This window comes from Sciurus vulgaris (assembly GCF_902686455.1).
Source record: "Sciurus vulgaris genome assembly, chromosome: 12".
Taxonomy (NCBI): domain Eukaryota; kingdom Metazoa; phylum Chordata; class Mammalia; order Rodentia; family Sciuridae; genus Sciurus; species Sciurus vulgaris.
The window spans coordinates 41,717,292-41,743,501 of record NC_136473.1 but is presented as its reverse complement, the minus strand read 5'-3'; the positions used below and the strand labels follow the sequence as shown (position 1 = coordinate 41,743,501).

Here is a 26,210-nt window from a genome sequence, read left to right as displayed (position 1 = left end):
CACATCCTGACTGTTCTAGGATTCTTTTGCTCCTTGGGCCTGGAATTAATCTGATGTGTCCAAGAAAGCATCTGGTTGTACAAAGATATACAGGCGACATTCTGAGAGTCAGCAGCCACCCATCATCGCTCTTAATCCCTTTTGTCAGTTCCAGGTGGCGTGTTCTCCCCCCAGGACAATCTGTCCCTCACAGCCAGTTCAAGAGCAGCACTGCCTTGGAAGACGAGGGATGACTGTTTTCACCTTGACCTTATTGCTCTCTTTCTGGCTTGTCTCCGCTCCCATCCCTTCCAACTATCCATCCAAGGGACAAGTAGAAGCAAAGGCAAATAGAGGAAGATCCTCCAGCAAATCCTTTTCACTGTGATTTATTGCATTATACAATAGTTTTCCAAGTCCCTGTGACTCCAAGTCAGGAAAACTGGCTGAATCCCTCACGGAAAAATAAAATATGAAGAAAAATGCAATCCCTAAGGTAGGCAGAGAGGAAGTTTCCATTTTCAATTCTAGATGTCAGTCTAAATGTCATTCTAGTTTTTATTGTAGAGCAAATAAGTGTTATTTGTTGAAATTCTGCTTCAAATAACTCATAAGTCTGTTTTGAAGAAATTATTTGGAGAATGTATTTAACTTACTTTACTTAAAATTCACATTAGGACAACAATTTCAGTACATTGAAATGCCATTTTAATAATTCCATGTAATATTGTAGTGATGGTTAACTACATTAAATTTACATGCCAGTTATGTAAGTGACCATAAGTGATTTTTCATTATCCTAAATGGTGAGTAGTTTAAGATGTAAATGTAAGTGCAATGCAGACATAACATTTACAGTTTATTAAACTAAAGGAATGCTAATCAATCAAAATATTTAAACAACACCCATGGAAGAAATGAATTGTTTTCCTAAGATAAAAGATTTCTGATTTTATGTCTTAAATAACAGCTCTAATGGCATTGATGCTTATGAGGGTCTCCAGGCAAAGGCAGAAGAGGCTGGGGTTGCTGGAACTCTATTTTACCCATGGAAGCCCAGCTCTGGAGAACAGCACATTCAGTCATGTGTCTTTACTTGGTTGCTTCTCCTACAGCAAGAGAACCAACCTGAGCCAGATGGTCTCACCAGAGCCCTGCCTGGTGGCTGTCCCAGTTTCCAAGTAGAAGAAGTCTGTGAGGGTCAGCACAGGGCCAGGGGCAGTCAGGAGTCCCTCCCACCCACCATGGAGCCTCTGTGCTGCTTTGGGGCATGTCACAGGGTGAGGCAGCCAGGTGGGGAATGGCATGATGAATGGACTCATCCCTTTCTGACTTAGTCCTGCCTAACCTGTCCCCAACACCCCCAGAGCACTGAGAAGAAAAAACAGGGACCAAGGAAGAACCAAGGTCTGTGTGAAACTTCCATCGAGAAGAGGCTGCAAAACTCCCCCAGGGAGGAAAAGGAAGGCCGTGGAGAAACCCAGAAGTGGCAGGAAATCTCCAGGACAAAGCAGCCTGGTCGAGGGTCTGCTGTTAGCCTGCCAGAACCTAGGCGCCTCCTGGGTCAGGGAATGAAACATTCAAGTCATCTGTGAGAGTCCTGAAGGGCAGGGAGCTTTCTCAGAGCTGTGAGGAAACAGCCTTGAGCCAGGACTCAGTCAGCACTGCAAGCTGGCTTTGCTGCCTGTGGCTGGTAGTGAAAAATCTCCTGCTGCTGGCAGTAAGTTTATTCACTGTGACTTTGCTCTGTGGGATGAGATTTGGCAATTCTGTTTGATAAGATAGGAAACTGCTTTAGTACAAATGTTAATAATTTTAAAATGTCACAGTGCTACACAGCCACAAAACATTCCTGAAGGGAGGAAGTAGGGTCCTTGGCTGTGGGGATGGCTGTGAGCAACCTTGCAGGGTGCCAATCAGCAGTAGGAAGGTGTCCTCAGAGGCTACTGTGCTCCCTGCGTCCTGCAGTGTAAACGATGGCTTCCCAGGGGTCTGTGGGGCGCACAGAATGAATACCCAGGGTTTGAGAGGAAGATGAGGGGTAGCTGGGAGCTCCTTATGAGCAGGCCCACCTCATGCTCACCGTGGTTTCCAGGACAGCACACCTGCTTAACCTACCCTAGGTGCTCCTGAAGCACTGATTACACAGAAAACACAGGCAAAGGCAAGAAAGGGAGGTCAGATGGAAAAGAGGGTGGCTGATCCCGGAGACACTGCAGTGGGCAGTGCAGAGCAGGGACCTGGCCATGGCTGGGGAGGCCTCCCTGCTATTCACACCACTAGGACTGCTCCAGACCCGGGACTGAACCCCCTGCTCTGGAGACCCCTAAGCCAGGCACACACCTCATGGTAACAAAGAGAAGAAGACAGAAGTGCCGTCCTCAGGTTTTACAGAACCCGAGGCCACTTCTTTGCCTTGCTTGGTGTCAGGAGCGTTTTAATCCATAGGAACCCTATTCCTTCATACTTCACACTTCCAATCTTGGTCTCTGGGAGGAGGACACGCCCATCAAGTGTGAAGGCCATGATGTAGCAGGCGATATTCTCCTATCCTCTTCAGACCTGAGGGCCACAACGATCGGTCATCGGTGTTGGGGATGAAATTGAAGGGTGAGAAGCTTTGTGTGGGGACCACCTCCCCGACGCGGCTGACGGAGATGTCCCCGAAGTCCCGGGCCACGCTCAGGAGGAGGTTGGTGCCCTGTGCTCATCCTCATTCTCGCTGCATCGCTTGTGGAAGGCCCTGCTCGGCAGAAAGAACCAGCGCTGCAGGGTGTCACCCCAGCAGGCAGATTCACGAATGAGGTAGCCTGGCGGTCAGATCTCAGCAGCGGCCCTGAGAGCGTTGTAGGTGGACACCCAGTCCTCGTGGTCCACGCTGCCCCTGTGGCCCACCACCTTCACCCACTCGGGGTTTTCCTGCATCATCTCCCTGTTGGTGGTGGTCCACTCCTTGCCCAGGCCGCCTACATACAGGTGCTCATCCTTCACTGCCAGCCACTGGGCTTTGAAGCCTTTCTCCACAGTCCCATCGCCATCAGACAGAAACACCCAGGGCACAGTCTCAGTGCCTTCAATCTGGTAGATGACCCCCGTGCGGTCGTCCACGCAGTAAAGTTTCCCATTAAAGATGACCAGATCAGAGAGCTCCATGCCCCGTCCCTTTTCTGCCAGGTGGGACTCCAGGACCCCATGGTCTTTGTCCCACTCCAAGGTCATGTTGTCCCTGCTGTCTGACGGGGTCAGATAGCCCTTCAGGTAACGGAATCAGGTGTTTTCCTTCTGGGCCTTGGATTCTATATCCAGGTCCAGCAATGACAATTCAGTACCTAAGCCTGCCTGGTGTCCTGGGGGGGGGGGGGGTGCCAACAAGAGGTAGGTGTCATTGTAGTGGACAGTAGGCATCTGGCCAAGTCTCCAGTTGTGTGCATTGTGAGCAAGGGACCTGCCTGGGGCCGAGCGGTGGGAGTACAGCAGCCAGAAGAGGGCAGCACCCATGAAGGATGTCAGGATCACCCCCCCATGGGGGCAGAAGGTGGGGGAGGGGGATGTCGGCAGCCTTGGTCAGGGACACCAGCACAGGAAGTCCCCTCCCCCCACTTAGTCAGAGGGAGTTCATCGGCTCATTCCATTCCAGGTGGTCAGCGGCCTGGATGGGCATCAGACAGCACCAGGCGGAACCGGCTGCGGGCCTGGCTCCCATGCCTCTGGGTGGCCACCTCACTGCACAAGGCTGGATGGGCGGGGGGCCACATCCCCAGCCTCATTTCGTATTTTATTTAGAGACAGGGTCTCACTAAGTTGCTGAGCACTTCACCATTGCTGAGGCTAGCTTTGAACTCGCAATCCTCCTGTCTCAGCCTCCCCAGCCGCAGGGATTACAGGCTGCACCACTGTGCCCCGCTCACACCTGTATCTTTTCTCCAAAGCTTTGATATCAGAAAGAATGACATTAAAGTAGTAATTTAGCCATGAGCAGCAGCACATTTCAAAATCATATTTATGAAAAATATGAAATTGATCTCTCTGCTGTAAAACATTTGAAGTAGTTCTTTATGTTAATTACAGTGACATTTAATTACAATGCATTTTAAAATATAATTCTATTATTTCTCACTGCTAATTTTTCAAAGGAATGCAGGATGGATTTATAAATTATCTTGAGCAGATATGCTCATTAAGGAATCAATTTTTTTCCCTATTGGAACAAATCTGAACTTTTAAATATGATTCTATTGATTAATTTACATGAAACATATGTATCCAGTTAATTTCTATAGCTATGTTTTAGCTTACTTGGGAGTTGATAATTTTTCCTGGAAGGAAAAAGTATACATTTGGATACCAAATGTTGAAATGGTTGATCTACAATTCACCTTTAATTGCATTATTTTATGATTCTATAATAAGAAAACTAAAAAGAAATAAAGCATTACTTATTTGTTTTTATAAACTACCTTTATAAATGATTCCCTTTTTGCACTTTTTATATTATCAACTTCAATTTTAGAAACATTATAATGTGTCAACACCACACTAGTAGGACATATTTAATTTGATACCACTTAAAAAATAAAAGTTATATGGAATTTTAAGTCTTAAAATATTTATCTCAGAACTGGGTACACTGATGCATATTTGTAGTCCCAAATGGTTGGGAGGCTGAGCCAGGAGAATTGTTTGAGCCCTGGAGTTCAAGGCCAGCCTGGGCAATATATCTTTAAAACAAAATAAAAATTAAAAATATTTCTCTCAAGGCTAACATACATATATGAAATTCATTTATTCAATATTGACTTTAAATAGCCATTGAAAGCTTATTCAATATAAACCACTGGGCTAAGTCATAATGGGGTTACAAAAACAAATAAAATACTGCCCCTTCTTTATGTATAATATATTTATTAAGTTAATTACTTTGCTGCTATATCAGAGATACAAAATGTATTGGCTTAAATAAGGTAGATGTGTCTCTATTACCTCTATAGCATTTCCTAGGTGAGTGTGTCCAAGTTGGTGGGCGTCTTCTTCCACCCCAAACTACAGAAAGTGGTTTCAAGTAGAGACTACTGTACTCATATTTCAATAGGCAGAATGGGTCATATGATCACACCTCAAGGGACACCTGTAATCGTAGTCATCTTGTGTGTCCAGAGTAAGAGAGAAATGGTTAGTGAATATATAGCCTTGTAAATGGTTAGTGAATACATGGTGAATATATAGCATTGTATCACAATTCAAAGATTAATAAAAACTAAAAACAGAAAGTTGTGTTCAGTTTCTTTTCTGGAATTTTAATTCATTTTCTTCTAATTTCCTTATGTATTTTAACATGTATGACAAAGGACTCAGTATCAATATGATTTCAAAAATATTAGCACAATACTGCAAAGATGTCTTTAAAATTGATCCAATACAACTGCAATCGTAATATCAGAAGGAAATATGAGAAGCTGTTTTTAATTTTTTATGGCAACTCATTGAACCTAAAGTGGCTGAAAAAAAGTGAGAAATACCAATGCTGAATGACTTTTAAAACCAGAATACAACAGTAATCATGACAGTGTAATAGTAAAATCAAGATAAACATGTAGATTAATGGAGCAAAAAAAAGAGTCCAGAAACAGACCATACTTAATTGTTATTTGACACGTTTTAAAGTGCTTCAATGGGGAAAAAAATGTTACATTGAATACCACTGGAAGAAATAGATACCTATGTAAATAAAGAGAAAAGAATAAAGAGGAGAGGAAAGAATCTCAAATATCACTTCACACCACATATAAAAATTAGGCCACAAATAAATATAAAATCCTATATAAAATTTGATTATAAACCTAAATGTAGGAATCAAAATTACAAAATTTCTTTAAGAAAACAGGAGAAAAATCTTTGTGAACTCAAATTAGGTAAATATTTCTCAACGGACACAAAAAATCTTGAACTATGTAAGAAAATATCCATAAATTGGACTTTATAATAAAATGTTTTACGCTCCAGAAACCAATGCTAAGAAAATGAAAATGCAAGCGATAGACCTGGAGAAAATATTTCCAAAAATATGCATCTGATATTGGACTTTCATTCATATTATATAAAGAAAATTGTTTAAAAAAGTTATTCTGACACCTGTTAATACAGTAAGGAAAACTGTATTCAAGCCCACTGCAATAGATGTCAGAACTATCATAATGAGAAGAGATATTCAACTCCAAACACAAAAAAGATAGGTGGAGATTTGCAGTCAATGAGCAGAGTGACCGTCATTGGATGGAAAATTACTAAGAGGAGACATCAAGAATAGGAGGATTCTTTCTAATGGACTTAACAGGATTCTTGCTGAAGGCAGACCAAGGGTTTAGACATCAAAGGTGGGGAGGAAAAGTTTGACAATGCATCAAGCAGGAGTATTCTCTCTAAATTCCCTTAGCAGTTTTACTGCTACAACCGGATGGGGCAGGCAAAAAACAGGGCCTAAGGACAAGGCGTAGGGGAAAAAGTATTTAAAGGAATATGTCTAAAGCCTATTGAAGGAGAGAGTCTCTGTCAATACTTAGAATTCAGCATTTTTTTTTTAATTTAATTCTTCAAAAAGAATTTGAAAGAGAAACTTAACCAAAGATGGTACAAACTGGTAATTAAAACATGAAAAGATACTCGACATCATCAGTTCTTAAATAAAAGACAATTAAAACCACAATAAGAAAACCGCTTATATGTGTACAGGCATAAAACTGAAACAACTGAAATTTGAATACTTTTTGTCAGTGTAAAATGGTAGATGGTAGCCACTTTGCAAACTACTTTGACACTTTATTAAGAAGTTAAACATATACTTGCTATGTGACCAAGCAATCCCACAACTGGATGTTCACCAAGATAAAGGAAATATGTCCGTTCAAATAAACCTACACAAATAATTAAGGTAGCTTTGTTAGCCAAAACCTGGAAGCAACCAGAATGTTCACTGACTGGCAAATGGATAAATAAGTTGCAGTGGTGAATCCATATAATGGAATACCATACAACAATAAAAAGGAATGAACTTGATTTCTACACTTCCTGTAGACTCAGACTCTTTTTTCTAAGATGTCTGCATGAAAAAAGAAGCCCAGGGAAGCAGAAATGTATCGTGGCGCTCTTGATTTCCTCACAATAAAAACACCGTCTTACTACATAGTTAAAGCTTGGCAGTATCACTAACAGTACCTTTTCACACTGGCAGACATAACTCACATTCCTCTGAGGGACTCAGAAGGCAGTGGGAACAAGCGAGAACATGATGAATTCCATGCTCTTGGCTGTATCATGAGCAATAATGTCCATCGCTGACCCAGCAGACTCGTGTCTTCTGCTGAAATCTGTGAAATGGTGGCAGGTTCACTTGTTGGTATGCAAGTGGTGTGAGATTCAAAATCCTTCACAACTCTTCATAGAACTACTGATAAAATGTACAAAAAAAATCTTGAAAGCATTGTGCTCATATAAGTTACATATTGTATGTTTCCTTTCATATGAAATGCTAGAAAAAGGACTTGCTTTGTGATGGGCAGCAGATCCAAGGTTACAAAGGGTTGGGGTAAACAGACTGACTAAACACAAAAGGGCAGGAAGAAATTTGGGGGGCTAATCAAAATGTATATCTTAATTGTAGTGGTGGTTATCTTTTCATCAAAACTCATTGAACTAGGGCTGGGATTGTAGCTCAGTGGTATGACACTTGCCTAGTGTTAGGGTAGCTGATACAAATATGCACGAGAAACACAGCTCTATTTTCAATCAAAGGTTTATTGACAGAGAATATCTGCCACGCTGCCCTTCTGCAAGGCACAGCAGCCTGCTGAAAAAAACAAAAAAACAAAAAAAAAAAAAAACAACTTAACTATACAGTCATGTACAATGAAGTAGTTAAAAAATAACCTATCTGGTCCTGTGACTGTTGTTTGGCCTCTTCGTTGTGGTTTCCATAGTTAGGGACTCTTTGGGGGCAGACCTAATGAGAAGGTCGTACCTGGGTAGGTAGCTGCTGATTTTCAAAATGGAATTACTTTGGCCTAAGAACCTAACACCTAGGACGTGTGATGCACTGGGTTTTATCCTAAGAACCACATATAAATAAATATATAAAATAAAGGTTTAAAAAAATCTCATTGAACTATACACTTGAAATGGTGAAACCCATTCTATTGAATCTATAATTTAATAAATCCAATAAAATATTAAAATAAAACAAGATAGATCAATATTTTCAACATTCTTAATTAACTTTCAACATATTTTGTTTTTAGTTATTTTTCTAGGAATCCATTACTAATTAACCCCCAAACTCATCATAAATATAATTTAAAGAATTAAACTTATTAGTGCTATGCATGTATTAGGGGAGTGTCATTCATTTTGCAAACATCTGTCCTTCTTTATACATGCTCTTTAAACTGGGTGGGAACTTAATTCCAAATCCAGCTTAGGCTGGTGGGGATTTCAATCCCAGTCACTTTGGGGGTTCCTTCCCTATTTTGAAGATGTTTGATTGACTGACTGAACCCAATTGTGTAAGACAGAACAGAACACATAAAAAGGACCACATGATCTTTAGGGCATAGGATCACTACCAACTGTGTCTCTTGTCCAAGTCTGCAGGCTCAGAACTTCTGCTAATCCTGTCTAGCACTGACCACTGGAAATTTTGCTAAAGCTTAGTGTTGGGTACCTTGAAAACACCTTTCTAGATCCCTCATGCATGCAGCCATGACCCTGAGGACCAGCACATAAAAGTAGTATAGCATGGAAACAGTTCTCCAACCCTTTGAAAAAACTGCAGATACCTGTTCTTTTTGTGACCTTGGAAAATGTCACATCTTTCTTCTGCTCTTACCTCTCATCCTTGCAAAGCCCTTCCTGTTTTCCATTCTCACACACTGTATCTAATCTTCCTGTGCCTGCTTAGGAAGATGGAAGACTTGTCTCCAAGAAATGTTTCTAAGCCCTATAAATGCAACAGAGACAAAGAATAAAAAAAGACTGAAAGTTTTCTTGGAATGGAAATGTCAAAATTTAAAAAAAAAAGTACAAAGACCTTTTATTCTTAATTTTATGGACTTTGAAAATTTTATCAGAATGAACAGAAAGTAAATGTTAACATCTCAATAAAATTTCCTTCTGCTATCTAAGTTTCCATTTTAGCCTTTGATTAATTCAGTTATTGGATCTGAATTATTGGTCTTGGATTCTGATAGATTTCTCTGAAATCTTCTCACCACAAAATTCCTAAGTAAACTCCTTTTTTCCTTATGAAGTGTATATTTTAAGTCAAATAAATTAGTTTGATTTTGCAGCACTGCAAAGTCAAATATGTGAAGATTAGAAGGTTCTTGAAAAATTAAAAGTATTTTAAGACATATTTGGTTAACAGGATAACTTGGGCTTCCCTCCCAACCTTGGCGTTTGCCTCATTCTTCACAAACCACTGCTCTTAAATTATATGCTGTTCATAATAGACATGGATATAACTGACAGTCAGTTACAGGAGATGAAAACAGATTTGCCCAAACAACTTATTACATTCAAGACATTCTTTTCTGTTTATAACAAACAGAAAATTTGGCTGCATAAGACTATTTCTGAGTTTTCCATATATTGATACGGTTTTCTTTTAAAAAAGGAGTATTTTTAAGGATAGCTACAGCAATAGCAATGCAATATAATTTGATTTTATACAGCTGTCTTAGGAACTAAATTATAGTAACTCTAATTTGTGGGGCACTAGAAAGTTATGTGTAATTTTCCAAATCAAACCAATACACCAAATCCTGCCACAAGATCTTGGCCTCTTTTAATACAGTACAAACTCTCCAGCACATGACACCATTTGAAGTAACACAATGAGACATGTCAAATTCCAGAGATGGAGTATCTCCAGAAGAAAACCTACGCTATGATTAGATGGCAGTGGCTTGAATCTCTGCCTGTGAATTTATGATTTATGTAAAGAATGGCAATATGGTCTCTGAGAAATGTATATGGGTGGAACACTGTAAGCACTGAGTGCTAGAACTGGCTTACCCCCCCATCTAGCTATGGGCTTTGCAGGTGGCTACACTTTTCCTGATCTTGTTTTCCTCATCTGAAGACAAAGATAGTAAGATTAGATAATGCCTAAGTACATTTTCAATGTGAAAACTCCAAGGCGAAAAAAAAAAAAATCAGTGATTTCATTTAATCACTTACTCTCTTTCCCTTAAGATAATAAATTTTCCCTTATAATAATAATTATCTATTATATTATATTTTCCCCTAAATGTGTAGTCAACAATTTACAGAATATGATTCTGATGATTCAGAGGTTGAAATAGCCTATATAAGAGTATAATCAAACCCTGTAAGCCAGTGATCATTCCAGTATTTATATACACAAATTCATTTAATCCTCATGAACACCCTACAAAAGTAGGCATTATTATTATAATTTTACAAATAAGACTAAATATAAAAATATAATTTCCACTTAGAAAGTTATCCTGCCAAACTGATGAATTTGTTTGTTTCCTTGGAACCTCCCAATTCCTCTCTTGCCTGCCACTAGTTCAGCCTCATCAATCTTCCTTACTTTTCCACATGGCCAAATGGTAATTATTCCAGAAATTGCCAAATTCAGAAGAAAGTACTCTTAGACAAAGTGACTTATTCAGAAAGAGATTAAAATTGTTCATAGAGATTTTGGAATCTTCAGCTTCCAGGAGGATTTTGGATCCTGGTTATTAAACACACACACACACACACACGCTGTGTTTTATGCTTTATGAAATAGGAAGTCAAGGTCAAGGAAGAAACCACCAACATGTAGCAGGTGAGCAAAAGGAGACTGGATATGGTAGTATTAATCACCAGTATCTGCTTTTCCAACACTCCTGGGAGGAGTATGTTATATCCCTACAATATGGGAGTCAGACTTGGGTATATCACTTGCATTGGCCAATGGAACAAAGTGGCAAAAGCTTTAGGAACATATTTGTTCTTTGTTGAACTCTCTTTTTCCCTATGCCACAAATTTCAGAGAAGCTGTCCCGGTTGTAGGGATACAAGAACGAGAAACACAATCTGAAGTGCAACAGAAACATGTCTTTGATCTCTTGAGGCACTGAGATATTAATACAATGAGGAAAATAAGGAGGGCCTAGGAAGGTACATGTTGAACAAATAGAGTCATGTCACAAGGCATGCATGAGATCATGGAGATAAATGTCAGGAAGGTCAAATGTCACAAGAGGTGGGGTTAGAAAGGCAAGGGAACAATCTCTTGGATCTCATTAAGAGAAATTTCAGTGGAAGAGCAGGGACTAACACACAACAGACTGCAGTGGTTGGTGTCCATGTAAATGCAAGGAAGTGAAAATGGTAATGCACACAGCTGAGAAAATTAAAGGGGTAAGAGCGATACGGTAATACAGGAAATGAAATGTGAAGAACTGTGTGTGCACATGGGAAGCAACAAGTCACCCCATAGTTATTAGGCAAGCATGTCATCTTTTCATCACTTGAGCAAAACACTTGACAAGAACAACTTACAAGAGGAAAACTATTCTCACAGTTTCAGAGGTCGTAGTCTATGGTTAGCAAAATCCTTTGCTGTGGGCCTGAGGTAGAACATAATGGTGCAAGGGTGTGGAGGAAGAAAGATGCTCAGCTTATGACAGCCAGGAAGCAGGAAGAGAGGAAGAGAAAGGGACCAGGGCTAGATACGGCTTCCAAGGCCACAACAGTGACCTACTTCTTCCAGCTGTGTCCTACCTTCCACCCTGCCTACCAGTCCTACCTGCCACCCATTTGAGTGATTAATCTATCAAATAAATTAATCCACTGATGAGTTCTGAGCTTGCATAATCCAATTTTTCACATCTGAACATTACTGCATTGCCTAATGCTTTATCTATTTCAGATTCAAACCACAATAGAAAGCATCCTAAAGAGCTGAGAGTATAACACACAAACAGAAAAAGTGATGGGGTTTCTTATGTCCATGTGTAGAATGTGGTCAACCATCTTTTCTAAGCACATACAGAGTTATGTAAATTCATATACATTTCCCTATACCTGGGTTACACTTACATATTTTTAATGGGTTTACATACAGACTCATTTATGCATAGCTACAGAGAAATAAGTGTGCTATAGTATCTAAATATTTGCTTTTCTTTAATGTTCATATCAAAATTGGGTCCAAGAGGATCTTAAATTAGAGGCCACACACACACAAAAAAATAAGATAGTTGGGAATCAATCTAACAAAAGAGGTAACAGACCTCTACAATGAAAACTACAGAACACTAAAGAAAGAAATTAATGAAAACCTTAGAAGATGGAAAGATCTCCCATGTTCTTGGATTGGCAGAATTAATATTGTCCAAATGGACATACTACCAAAAGCACTGTACAGATTCAAGTCAATTCCAATTAAAATCCCAATGACCTTCATAGAAATAGAGAAACCAATAGTGAAATTCATTTGTAAAAATGAATAGCCAAAGCAATCCTTAGCAGGATAGCCAAAGCAATCCTTAGCAGGAATAGTGAAACAATACCAGACTACAAAGCCATAGTAACAAAAACGGCATGGTACTGGCACCAAAATAGGCAGGTAGACCAATAGTACAGAATAGAAGACACAGAGACAAACCCACATAAGTACAGTCATCTCATACTAGACAAAAGGTGCCAAAAACATACAATGGAGAAAAGATAGCCTCTTCAACAAACGGTTCTGGCAAAACTGGAAATTCATATGCAGCAAAATGAAAACATATATCAGAAGGAACACACAAATAACATAGATGGCAATGTTCTCCTGTCTCTACTACCCTTAACAAAAACTTTTTTATCATAAGTGGTAGAAATATGTTTGTGTAGAGAGCAGTATGCTACATTTAATCCCTGTACCCCATAAAAACACTTTCAGAAGTAGTCAGTGAACACTGATAATGGATATGACAATTCATCCTAATTTACTGAAAAAGATATGGCAAGTGTTAAGTAATCCTGTTTCATCTAATTTCAGTTAATGAGATGCTTTAAAGTAATGAAGCTATATTTCTCTAGAACCAGTCTAGAACTCTAAATTTACAATAGACTATTACCGGGGTAGCAACGTGAGTGCATATTTAAAAACACCATATCCTATGAGAAAAAAATCAGTGAAATCCATTTGCTCTTATAACTAAGTCAATTGCTTTTCATTTCCTTTTTTTTTTTTTTTTTTTTTTCCCTAAAGAAGCTTTAGAGGGGGATTCAAGACGGCGGACTAGAGGGTGGCTGCGTTTCGTGTTGCTCCAGGACTCAGGACTCAAGAAGAGGAGATATAGAGAGCCTTGGGACCAACTCAAAGCAGCCGGGCGAGAATCTCCCACTGGGCAGGCGTCCTGGACGGGGCAGGAGTCCTGGATGGGGCGGTAGCCCCAAAAGCAGGGATCTTTGCAAACTAGAACAGCCGGCGAGGCGCCCCTCCCCCCGCCGGAGCAGTGATCGCAGACAGCTGGGAGCATTGAAGAGGGGGCTGCCCAGAGGAGAAGGAGAAATACGGGCTCGGCACGTCGCTTGGAATTGGATCAGCTGCGCCAGGGCTCCGGGCGGCTATCCGGAGGAGCAGCGTGGACTCAGGACTCAAGAAAAGGAGATATTGAGAGACTTGGGACCAACTCAAAGCAGCTGGGTGAGTGTTTCCCACTGGGCAGGCGGACAGGGCGGTAGCCCCCGGACAGGGCGGTAGCCCCGAAAGCAGGGATCTTTGCAAAGTAGAACTGCCGGCGAGGCGCCCCTCCCCCTGCCGGAGCAGTGATCGCACACAGCTGGGAGCATTGGAGAGGTGGCTGTTCACCACAGCGCTTGGACTCGGCGCAACCCACCCGCGCTCTGGGAGGCTGCCCAAAGGAGAAGGTGCTTGGTGAGCTGTTTGGACTGAACGTGACCACCCCTGAACACAGGGGGCTGCCCAGAGGAGAAGGAGAAATACGGGCTCGGCACGTCGCTTGGAATTGGAACAGCTGCGCCAGGGCTCTGGGCGGCTATCCGGTGGAACAGCGTGGTGAGTGGTTTGGTCCCCGAGCATCCGCTCCTGAACATAGGGGGGTTGTCTGGAGAAGGAGGAGGAGCGCGGCGGGGTGCTTGGGCTCGAAGTGACTGCACCAGGGCTACGGGAGGCAGTCGGGACAAGAAGGTGCACAGTGAGTTCTTGGGACTCGTGACGCACCAGATCTCTGGGTAACTGCCTGGGGGAGAAAGTGGTGCGTGGTGGGTCACTTGGTCTTAGAGCGACCGCACGGAACAACAGGTGGCTGCCGGAGGAAAAGGCGAGTGGCGGGTCACTGGGACTCGGAGCGATTGTAAGGGGCTCCAGGTGGCTGCTCAGAGGAGGGGCCGCATAGCCAGGCGAAAAGTGCAGAGCAGGGTCCTAGACGGCTTCTTGGTGGAAGGGCCCCACAGACAAACTGAGGGGCGGAGCGAAGGCTCCAGGACTGCAGGCAGCTTCTCTGAGGAGAGGCAGCCGAAGGAGATTCGTTTGTGAAGGGTGAGGCTTCCAGGCCCAGGAGGTAGGTCCGGGTCCCTGGGATCATTGCAGAAGAAGGCTGCCCAGCCCAGGCAGTAGTTGTGAATTGAACGGAACCTCTGGGAGGAAAACCGACCAGTGAGACCTCCCCACCGGGTGACTCCTCCCTGTTGGGTGAGGTTCTCCCAAAAGGACCGTAAAATCAGAGACACAGGCCCAAACTGGTCTTGCATCAGCCCACAACCTACTTCCCTTCTGGATGACCATTCATCAGCAAGTGAAGGTACCTCTGCCCACTAGCAGGGAATATACCCCACCAGAAGGCCACCACCCCTAGGGAGTCAGCTCCCTTGTGGAGCACTGCATTATCAACTTCCTCCAAGACTTCAGGCTACTGAAGACTAAGAGGGGATATACTAGAAATCTTCAGGGATATTATAAGACAATAGAGGAAATCTGCAATATCACAGCGGTCAACTGATACCTGAACAATATGAGAAAACAAGGAAAGAAAATGCTGCAAACAAATCTAGATGTTACATCAATGAAACCCAACGACAGCATGGCAGAAGAAATGACAGAAAGGGAGTTCAGAATGTACATAATTAAAATGCTCAGGGAAGCAAATGACGAGATGCAAGAGCAAATGCAGGCACTGAATGATCGCACCAATCGACAGTTAAAAGAGCAAATACAGGAAGCAAAAGATCACTTCAATAAAGAGTTAGAGATATGGAAAAAAAACCAAACAGAAATCCTTGAAATGAAGGAAACAATAAACCAAATTAAGAACTCCACAGAAAGCATAACCAATAGAATAGAACACCTGGAAGACAGAACATCAGACATTGAAGATAAAATATTTAACCTTGAAAACAAAGTTGAACAAACAGAGAAGATTAAGAAATCATGAACAGAATCTCCAAGAACTATGGGATATCATGAAGAGGCCAAATTTGAGAATTACTGGAATTGAGGAAGGCTTAGAGAAACAGACCAAAGGAATGAACAATCTATTCAATGAAATACTATCAGAAAATTTCCCAAATCTGAAGAATGAAATGGAAGATCAAGTACAAGAGGCTTATAGGACTCCAAATATACAAAATTACAACAGACCCACACCAAGGCACATTATAATGAAAATGCCCAACATACAAAATAAAGACAGAATTTTAAAGGCCGCAAGAGAGAGGAATCAAATTACATTCAGGGGGAAACCAATACGGATATCAGCAGATTTTTCAATCCAGACCCTAAAAGCTAGAAGGGCCTGGAACAACATTTTTCAAGCCCTGAAAGAAAATGGATGCCAACCAAGAATCTTATACCCAGCAAAACTTACCTTCAAATTTGACAATGAAATAAAATCCTTCCATGATAAACAAAAGCTAAAAGAATTTACAAAAGAAAGCCAGCATTACAGAACATTCTCAGCAAAATATTCCATGAGGAAGAGATGAAAAACAAAGAAACAAATCAGCAATGGGAGGAACCATCCTAAAGGAATTGTCAAATAAAGGAAGAACCAAGTCGTCTCAAAATAAATAAATAAATAAATAAATAAATAAATAAAATGAACCAATGACCGGGAATACTAATCATATCTCAATAATAACCCTGAATATTAATGGCCTGAACTCATCAATCAAAAGACATAGACTGGCAGATTGGATCAAAAAGAAAGATCCAACAATATGTTGCCTGCAAGAGACTCACCTCGTAGAAAGAGATACACATAGACTAAAGGTGAAAGGATGGGGGAAAACATATCATACACATGGACTCAGCAAAAAGCTGGGGTATCCATCCTCATTACAGATAAGGTGGACTTCAAGTCAAAACTAGTCAAAAGGGATAAAGAAGGACATTACATACTGCTTAAGGGAACCATAAATCAGCAAGACATAACAATCATAAACATCTATGCCCCAAACAGTGGCTCATCCATGTATGTCAAACAAATCCTTCTCAATTTCAGAAACCAAATAGACCATAACACAATAATACTAGGTGATTTTAACACGCCTCTCTCACCACTGGACAGACCTTCCAAACAAAAATTGAACAAAGAAACCATAGATCTCAATAACACAATCAATAATTTAGACTTAACCGACATTTATAGAATATACCATCCAACCAAGAGCGAATACACTTTCTTCTCAGCAGCACATGGATCCTTCTCTAAAATAGACCATATATTATGCCACAAAGCTAATGTTAGCAAATACAAGAAGATAGAGACACTACCTTGTATTCTATCAGATCATAATGGTTTGAAGTTAGAAATAAATGAAAGAGTAAAAAACAGAAGCTACTCCAACACCTGGAGATTAAACAATATGCTATTACATGATGAATGGATAACAGAAGATATTAGGAAGGAAATTAAAAAATTCCTAGAGGTAAATGAGAACAAAGAAACATCATATCAAAATCTTTGGGACACTATGAAAGCAGTACTTAGAGGAAAATTTATTTCATGGAGCGCATTCAATAAAAGAAGTAAAAATCAACAAATAAACAACCTAACACTTCAGCTCAAAGCCCTAGAAAAAGAACAGACCAACACCAAAAGTAGTAGAAGACAGGAAATAGTTAAACTCAGAGCTGAAATCAACGAAATTGAAACAAAAGAAACTATACAAAAAATTGACAAAATAAATAGTTGGTTCTTTGAGAAAATAAACAAATTGATAAACCCTTAGCCACTCTAACAAAGAGAAGACGAGAGAAACCCAAATCACCAAAATTCGGAATGAACAAGGAAATATCACAACAGACACAATTGAAATACAAAACATAATTAGAAGCTATTTTGAAAATCTATATTCTAACCAAATAGAAAATTTCGAAGACATCAACAGGTTTCTAGAGACATATGAATTGCCTAAATTGAACGAGGAGGACATACAAAATTTAAATAGATCAATTTCAAGTAATGAAGTAGAAGAGGTCATCAAAGCCTACCAACAAGAAAAGTCCAGGACCAGACGGGTTCTCAGCCGAGTTCTACAAAATCTTTAAAGAAGAGCTCATTCCAAACTTCTCAAAGTATTCCATGAAATAGAAGAGGAGGGTACCCTCCCAAACTCATTCTATGAAACCAATATTACCCTGATACCCAAGCCAGACAGAGATAAATCGAGGAAAGAAAATTTCAGACCGATATCATTAATGAACATTGACTGCAAAATTCTCAATAAAATTTTAGCAAATCGCATACAAAAATATATTAAAAAGATAGTGCACCACGATCAAGTGGGTTTTATCCCAGGGATGCAAGGTTGGTTCAACATCCGGAAATCAATAAATGTAATTCACCATATCAATAGACTTAAAGTCAAGAACCACATGATTATTTCAATAGATGCAGAAAAAGCATTTGATAAAATACAACACCCCTTCATGCTCAAAACACTAGAAAAAATAGGGATAGTGGGAACATTCCTTAACATTGTAAAGGCCATCTATGCTAAGCCCATGGCTAATATCATTCTAAACGGTGAAAAACTGAAAGCATTCCCCCTAAAAACTGGAACAAGACAGGGATGCCCTCTTTCACCACTCCTATTCAATATCGTTCTTGAGACTCTAGCCAGAGCAATTAGACAGACCAAGGAAATTAAAGGAATACGAATAGGAAAAGAAGAACTCAAACTATCCCTATTTGCGGATGATATGATTATATACTTAGAGGAACCAGGAAATTCCACCAGAAAACTGTTAGAACTCATAAGTGAATTCAGTAAAGTGGCAGGTTACAAGATCAATGCTCATAAATCCAATGCATTTTTATACATAAGTGAGGAATCCTCAGAAAGAGAAATTATGAAAACTACCCCATTCACCATAGCATCGAAAAAAATAAAATACTTGAGAATCAATCTCACAAAAGAGGTGAAAGACCTCTACAATGAGAACTACAGAACACTAAAGAAAGAAATCGAAGAAAACCTTAGAAGATGGAAAGATCTCCCATGTTCTTGGATAGGCCGAATTAATATTGTCAAAATGGCCATACTACCAAAAGTGCTATACAGATTCAATGCAATCCCAATTAAAATCTCAATGACGTACCTTACAGAAATAGAGCAAGCAATCATGAAATTCATCTGGAAGAATAAGAAACCCAGAATAGCTAAAGCAATCCTTCGCAGGAAAAAATGAAGCAGGGGGTATCGCAATACCCGAACTTCAACTTTATTACAAAGCAATAGTAACAAAGACGGCATGGTACTGGTACCAAAACAGACAGGTAGATCAATGGTACAGAATAGAGGACACGGACAGAAACCCAAATAAATACAACTTTCTAATACTAGACAAAGGCGCCAAAAATATGCAATGGAGAAAAGATAGCCTCTTCAACAAATGGTGCTGGGAGAATTGGAAATCCATATGCAACAGAATGAAACTAAACCCATATCTCTCACCCTGCACAAAACTCAACTCAAAATGGATTAAGGACCTTGGAATCAGACCAGAGACTCTGCAGATTATAGAAGAAAAAGTAGGTCCCGATCTTCAACATGTCGGCCTAGGACCAGACTTCCTCAACAGGACTCCCATAGCACAAGAAATAAAAGCAAGAATCAATAACTGGGATAGATTCAAACTAAAAGCTTTCTCTCAGCAAAGGAAACTATCAGTAATGTGAAGAAAGAGCCTACAGAGTGGGAGAATATCTTTGCCAATCATACTTCAGATAGAGCACTAATCTCCAGAATCTATAAAGAACTCAAAAAACTCTACACCAAGAATACAAATAATCCAATCGACAAATGGGCTAAGGAAATGAACAGACACTTCACAGAAGAACATGTACAAGCAATCAATAAACATATGAAAAAATGTTCAACATCTCTAGTAATAAGAGAAATGCAAATCAAAACCACCCTAAGATTCCATCTCACCCCAATTAGAATGGCGATTATCAAAAATACAAGCAACAGGTGTTGGCGAGGATGTGGGGAGAAAGGTACACTCATACATTGCTGGTGGGGCTGCAAATTAGTGCAGCCACTCTGGAAAGCAGTGTGGAGATTCCTTAGAAAACTTGGAATGGACCCTCCATTTGACCCAGCTATCCCACTCCTTGGCCTATACCCAAAGGATCTAAAATCAGCATACTACAGAGATACAGCCACATCAATGTTCATAGCTGCTCAATTCACAATAGCCAGACTATGGAACCAACCTAGATGCCCTTCAATTGACGAGTGGATAAAGAAACTGTGGTATATATACACAATGGAATATTACTCAGCCATAAAGAATGACAAAATTATGGCATTTGCAGGCAAATGGATGAAATTGGAGAATATCATGCTAAGTGAGATAAGCCAATCTCAAAAAGACAAGGGACGAATGATATCGCTAATAAGTGGAGGATGACACATAATGGGGGGGAGGGAAGGGTTAGTGTTAGGGTTAGAGTTAGGGTTAGGGAGGGGGGCAAGTATGGAGGAAGAAAGTACTGTATAGAGGGTAAAGAGGGGTGGGGGGGGGGGGGGGGAAGGGGAAAAAATAACAGAATGAATCAAACAACATTATTGTATGTGGATTTATGATTACACAAATGGTATGCCTTTGCGCCATGTACAAACAGAGAGGCAACATGTATCCCATTTGTTTACAATAAAATTAAAAAAAAAAATAAAAAAAATAAATTGGCAAAAAAAAATAAAACATAAAATTTCTAAAATCAGAAAACAGAAATTAGTGTTGATCTAATACATCATTAATAAAGAAGTAATAAGACCCATTTAAAATTAAACTGAAAACACATTAGGTGACTCCAAAAAGAAGAGTGTTTGAGGGATAGTATCTTTCCTTAATGGTTTTAGTTAGAGGGAAATGTAAAAAGTAGATTTAAGGGCTTGAATTTCAAGTACTTGAATTTCAAGGGCTGAGGCTGCAGCTCGTGGCAGGTACTTGCCTAGCATGTGAAAGGCCCTGAGTCCAATCCCCAAACTGCACCAAAAAAAGAAAGAAAAGAAAAAAGAAAGAAGAAAAAGCACCTGAATTTCAGAAAATCTAGACACAACTGATGAAAGAACATGACTTTCTGGGGGGAAAAAAAATGTAATTGCACAGATATCTAGATGTAAAAATGTGTTGGAAATTGATTTTTTCTTCACAAGGCTTGTTCCTTTTTGCTTCCAGTTAATTTCTTAGCCTGTGAGAGAATGTTAAAGTATTTATTTTAACAACTTTGATGTTTCACAGCAAAATGGAGGTGTAAATTAAAGTATAGGACTTAACTAAAATGGCACCAGATACAGTAATGCAAAGAGGATTTGCATGGGGGGGTAGTGGTTTACAAGACTCAGTAATGGGTCAACCAGACACATATTTCCTATTTTACTGAGCACTACATCATATGTTTTGCTTTATCAAATCCTCCATTATCCAATCACCTAATAATACTGACTTATAGAATTAATTTGACTGAATATATTCCTTTTTTCCTCAACATATGCTGTCTTAATTCATATTAGCTAAAGCTTGTTGCCTACTTTATCATAATGATCCTGCATCACACCAGGGGAAACATAAGAGCATATATTCTTCCTTCGTTTTATATGGCTGCATGCAGCAATGGCTGTCTCCTACTGTAAAGTTCAGAGTGACAGATTTAGAATATCAGTGCCTTGTGCTGGGGGAAAGCGTATGCCTCTGACTATTAATTATAGGATTAACATTTTTTAAACAGCCCCTTACTTTTTAGTATTCTATAAAACAGTTTTATAATAGTGCAATAAAGGAGTATTTAAATGCCATACATTAAAAGCAAGAATCTTTCATTTATTTGATATCCTGTCTGTGTATATTCAATGTATGTTTAAAGGTAACTGTACTGAGTAAATTGCAAACCTAGAAATAAAATGAGAGGTTTAAAAAAAAAAAAAAAAGAAGAAGCTTTAGAAAAGAATGATTTGGGGCTGGGGTGGTGGCTTTGTGGCAAAGTGCTCACTTAGCATGTGGGAGGCCCTGGGTTCCATCCTCAGCACCACATGAAACAAATAAATAAAACAAAGGGATTATGTCCATCTACAACTGTTGCAACACTTCCTGCCTGCACCACTGCCTAACTCTCAGGACAGGTCTCTAAATTTAAAGGGCTGTTACACAATCTATCAAAAATGTGTAGGAAAGCACCATTTGGAAGAAACAAAAATTCCCCAATGCTTTGTGTCTTCAGATATTAGAAGAAAAACTTAATGGAAAGAAATCTCTCTAATATTTTACAGAAGCATTTTATACTTTAATCTGCTACTTTAAAACAGTTATTTACTTCAGAATTACCTTTATTACTTTGAGGCAAAGTAACTTCTGTTGCTCACAATGCTGGACAAGACCTGAGCCTCTTCCTGCACTTTCAAATGATCTGCCCAGGTAAAGGGTTGAGAAGAGGTGACAAGGAGTCGGGTTTTAATACTCCAGTCCACAAGTAACTCAATATTTTCTGAGGACAGACTATCCGGTTCAGAGAATGATAAGTGTAAAAGCCTTTTAAAAGAAAAAAGAAAATAATGAAAAAATCAGAGTTAAAGAAAAACCCTTCAATCTAAAGATTTAGTAACATAGTCACAGTCTCTGAATAGCAAAATTATATGAACTGTATACTAAATATCATTAAAAATATACCACATACTGAATAATTCTGGAAGGAGCTAATTAATCTATTCATAGGAGTTTCCTCTAAGAGGCAAAAATGTTGTTGGAATGGAGCATATTGTCACTTTTTAGGTTTTACTAAAAGAACTAACACTTTATATAGTACTACAGGATGCTGCTATCAAAGTGAGAAATCTTCCCAATGTCTGAAAAAGTACCTGGAACTTGGGCTAAGCTGCTCTTCCTGCAGGTAACTTCAGGGGCCCTTAAAGGTCATATTAAGATACATTTTCTGATCTCAAAAATCTGCCTTTTCAAGTCAATATTATTCACATTACAAGAATTCTTTTAGGCAAGGTATTCTTAGGCAAAAGAGGGGAGATTGAGCCTGGTGGCATTTGATAGCCCTGTTCCCATCAGGAACAAGCATACGTTTACCAAAAGATCACAACAGAAGTACTTGTAGGTGTTTGTTGGGGGAAGTGGACAGCAAGGTTTAGTGCTGATGCCACAACTTGTGGAGGTAACTGGAGGATTTGTTTTGAAGATTTAATAAACGATCAGTTGAAAAAATACCTTAGTATGGAGGAGTTCCTCTGAGTGAACGCTCAAAGAGAAGTGTGTTTTAAAAAAAATGATGAGGGTAAAGGGCAACCAACAACTCTCATCTACTATGCCTACTTTCGGGCTGGTGACCATTACAGCAATTCTTACTGTAAACACACCAAGTCCTTATTTTGGCTGACGCCATCTATTCAACTCTGATAAAGATAATAACTTTCAAGCTTCTCTGCAAAACTATTTTTCAAGGAAAATGCTTCTGAGAAGCACAGGGAATACACATGCTAATGATATTCAAAAGTATTACCTGGGGTAGTTCAGTAACTGATGTTCTTTCAGATGACGTCTCTTTCCATGGCAAATCATTTTCTTGATTAGTATCTAAAAAGAGGTTAAGAAAATTGTCCTTTCAAAACGTAAATGATGCTGAAGTTTGCTTTAAATGTGTAGACAGGCTCACCTGGCAAACCTACCTTCTCGGTAAATGCCAGTGCACACAAATTAATACACACCCAAATCAATCCTAGCAGTTTTTCACTTTGGGTATGAACTTTAATATCAAACTAAGAGGGGAAAAGGTCAGTTTGCGCATTTAGTAACTGACCATACAAACCTTAAGCCGAAAGTCCCAAAAGGCAAGAAAAATGCTCGTGAAGTCCTGAACAGATTTATCCTCAACACTCCTCCACTCCGCGCAGCTTTGGGAAGGCGGTCGGGGCTTTGTCCGTCCACGCTGCCCTCGGGATGCCTTCCGCGGAGGGACGTCCGCGCAGACCTGCAGTCACGTCTCCCGAGCTGAGGCGGCGCACAGCGGCAGCACAGCCGCAGCCGGGCAGCCTCGGCAAACCCCGCCCTTCAGGAGCAGCCGTCCCCAGGGCTCGGGGCTCCCTCAGGCCGCGGCGACAGGAACGCTTCGCGCCCATTTCCCTGCCCCGAGCCCTAACTTTCCATCCCTAACTCGCAGCTGGCCCCGCCATGAAGGACGAAAGCCCTTCGCCCGGCAGGCACGAAGACACTCACCGAGCCCGGCGCCGCCTGCTGGCCGCGGGGCAGCCCGTCCCGGGCGTCCATGGCGACCCAGGCAGGCCCGCTTGTGGCAGGCGGGCGAAGGGGTTCCTGCGGCCGCGGTCGGACCGCCCACTCTGCCGCCGGCGGCCGAGAGGGGCCGGCGGGGCAACACGGCCGCCAGGGCGGCGCAGCGAGGCGTCGGCTCTGCAGCTCTGGAGACCGGGAGGCGGCGGCTTCTTGGCTCCGGGACCTTTTCCGTCGGAGCCGCACTGTCTCCGCGGCCTCTTGAAGGTGGGCGAGTAGCCGGCCACCGACAGGGCCACGAAGCGAAGCGGCTAGGCCGACCGCCCGCCCCGCAGCACTTCCCGCGCGCCAGGGCCCCGCCCCCCGCGGCGTGCGTGGCGGGCACGCGGCCCGCGAGGTCCCGCCCCCGGCTGCGTTCCTCGGGCGGGGCGGTCCTGCGCTCCTGCCAGGCTCTCGGCCCGGATCCTGTGGTGAGACGAGGCGGGTGTGGGCAGCACTTGGCCCGGGCGGGTGTGCACTACCCCGTTGGGCATCGAAATGGCTGAGCGCTGCTAGGCCTGCAGTAGGGATGTCATCACCGCGGGTACAGCGTCTGGAGCCTCGGTGCTGGACTGCTGCTTAGATAGAGCTTTCGGGGAGCAGTGGTGACATCTAGAGGTGATGACAGCGCCAGAGCCGACCCCAACCCCGCCTTCCCCAAGAGAGAACTCAGAAGATAGCACCCTTCAAGCTCAGTCCCCCTTTCCCAATGCCAAGCAGTCCCAGCCCTTCACGCAAATGCTCTGCAGCTCCCACAGGACAAGTTACTGTGATCCTTGTTCCTGAAGAAACTCGAAGTAAATGGATATTTCAAAACAAAATTGAAGGTGCATGAGTTAGATACTTTGGGACCTGAATATATTCAAATGCTTGAATTCTGACAGCAAAGACGTTAATATGTTCAAAATGGAATTGACACGTAACTAATAACATTATTTTGACCGTATACTAAGGCCTGTAATAGACTTATCAATAGAATGGTGTGGATTTTGCTGAAAGCAGTTTTCCTCATGAGAAGAATTTCATAAGAGAAGCAGATGTGTAGAAAAAAATTACAAAAATGACTTTCAGAATACCCCTTCAAATATTAATTACAGAATTATCTTGATCCTTTGCACAGTAATCTGGAAAACATTTTTCAAATGTTTCATATTTTCAAATATCAAATGACTGAACATCTTATAAGTCAGAAAACTTGCTTACAAACTGAACAACTTGCTTTTATCTTCCTTGATTTTTTTCCCAATTTCCAAGGAAAACTCTGACTTCAAATACTGGGTTCATCCAGCTGAGGTTTGAGAAAGAAGATTAAAATTGAACAACTTGCTTTTTTCTTCCTTGATTTTTCTGAACAACTTCCTGGAAACTTTTGCCTCATATAGTGGAATAGGTTCATCTAACTGAGATCTGGAGAGAAAAAATTATTGCAAATGTCACAGATGTTTAGAACACACTGGGCAGTAGTTACAGTTGCCATAGTTCAGCCACATTACTTTAAAATAAGTCAAACTTGTCCATTAGGATCTCCACTGTTAAAAGTGGTTAAGTTTTCAAGGGGAAAAATACCTACTTTATCCATTCTAAGTAATAACACCATATTGGATTTTCCCCTCTTTCCAAGCCATGGATCTTTTTGGGAGGGGAGATGAGAAAAAGCAAAGCGAAGCACAGAAAGGAATGGAGGGCAGGAAACTCACAGGACACTTCTGGTGGTATACCACAAGATACACTTTGAGAAATATTAACAGCAGCTATTTATCTAAACTAAATAAGATATGGAGGCAACAGGTATACTGTAAAAACTGAAACAAAAATGGAAATGCCCACGTTATTTCCTTGAGAATAGAAAAATAAACAGAAAACGATTTAGCATACTTAAAACACCAGCTGATAACTTCTCCATCACATCTTTTAAAATGTGTAGCTGGAAGATTGCTAAGGTGACAATATTAAAAAGAAAGAATTATAAACATTCAATAGGCAGAAGATACTAGGCAGGTCAATTTTCTTTCAAGTTTTGTACTCTCAGAGATTCAAACTGTTGTTACAGAAATTCTGTAAACTGTCAAGTTTACCTGTAAAATAGGAATGATTTGAGAGAGTTGGTATAACTAAGCCTAAACTTCTAAACAAGTGGTAAGAGCAGCAACTAAGGGATGACCACTTTTAACCCAATGAATGAAGGCAGAATGACATATTTGGCACTTACTTTACATCTCTTACATCTGGTTGATAACAGACCCAAGTATGTGAGTGATATGTGTCACTACCAGAATCAAAATTATGTAAAATTTTAAAATTTTTGTTGGAAATTTCAGTGAAATTATAATATTGAGATCAAAAGTCTATGTAATTGCTAATACTGAAGAATTCTTTAAGGCATAGAATCAAAAATTGGAGGAGAGGTCTGTGTTAAATCAAGCTTGTGTGAAGTGAG

At 40.7% G+C, this 26,210-nt stretch overlaps 1 protein-coding gene and 1 pseudogene across 2 annotated transcripts in view; both read right to left on the bottom strand.

Moving 5' to 3' along the window:
• Positions 1-26,210, bottom strand: part of LOC306641932 (uncharacterized protein) — a gene marked incomplete at its 5' end in the record, with an annotated part of 79,954 nt that overhangs the window by 17,049 nt on the left and 36,695 nt on the right. The window lies entirely within an intron of this gene.
• Positions 619-24,085, bottom strand: LOC306641040 (soluble calcium-activated nucleotidase 1-like; annotated as a pseudogene). The gene is made up of 5 exons (XR_013766837.1): positions 23,723-24,085; positions 23,010-23,083; positions 8,855-8,965; positions 7,189-7,340; positions 619-5,120 (listed from the first exon to the last, which is right to left on the bottom strand). The product of XR_013766837.1 is annotated as a soluble calcium-activated nucleotidase 1-like (transcript).